Source organism: Penaeus japonicus, unplaced genomic scaffold (assembly GCF_977035675.1).
Source record: "Penaeus japonicus unplaced genomic scaffold, GWHDUDI00000001_assembly GWHDUDI00000009, whole genome shotgun sequence".
Classification (NCBI taxonomy): Eukaryota; Metazoa; Arthropoda; class Malacostraca; order Decapoda; family Penaeidae; genus Penaeus; species Penaeus japonicus.
Genome location: NW_028234411.1, coordinates 33,146,409 through 33,147,464, shown reverse-complemented (window position 1 = coordinate 33,147,464; position 1,056 = coordinate 33,146,409).

The window sequence follows — 1,056 nt, the reverse complement described above, 5'->3', positions numbered from 1 at the left end:
ATTTAATCCATTGTTTGTGGTCACTATTTTTGTTATCATCAATAGTTTCATTATTATTGTACTTGCCATATGGTTTATTGTGTGAGATCAATTATAGATAATTATTTTTTGTCCAACTCATAATTAATTTTTGATTAACTCATTATCATTTGGATCAATTCAACCAATGCTATTTTTTTTTTTTTTTTTTTTTGTCGCGCAGTTTATACTACATAAAAAATATATGCAAAATTAATGTATGAATAAAGCATGAATGTTTTTCGGAGAACTGATTAAAAATGTGAGGTAAAATAATGACTGTTTCTTCAGAAAGCAATTTGCCAAACGAATTAGCTTTTCAAACCTTGCCGAGGTTATAACGGAACGAAATTAGAAATTTCACTCTCGGAAACAACGACATTTCCTAAGAGAAAACGCTTAGTCGCGCTCCCCCAGTTGTCAAAGAAGTGAGAAAATGGATACAATTATATTTAATAGACTTTGAACTTTTAATAACCGACTCTGCAATAAAAAAAAATAAAAAAAATAGCACGTCACAGACAACGGAGGGCTTTGAGCACACGACGAGCGGCCCACTGGCGCAAAAGTAAAGGATCCAAAGACTCAATAAGAGGCGTCGGACACAGCGTGGTGACATCAGGCCGGTAGAAGAATGTTCAAACAGGGAGCTTGCCAAAATGCGTGTCTGCACAGCCTCATCGAAAATGTTTTCAAATATGTGACGAATTTTCTAGTAAAGTTTAGTTAAGGATGTATGTTCATAGTAATATATAAATGATACTTTTGAAAGTATAAAAATTAATTGATATGATATAATTATATATATAGAATGATATATATATATATAGTATATATATATTAATTAGTATATTTTATATTATATATATATTATGGATACAACACACACACGCACACACACACACACACCGCCACCCCCACACACACACCCACACACCACCACACACACAACTCTATCGAATATTATATATAGTATATATAGATAGATTATACTATATATATTATGATGAGTGTATATATATATATATAGTAACATTA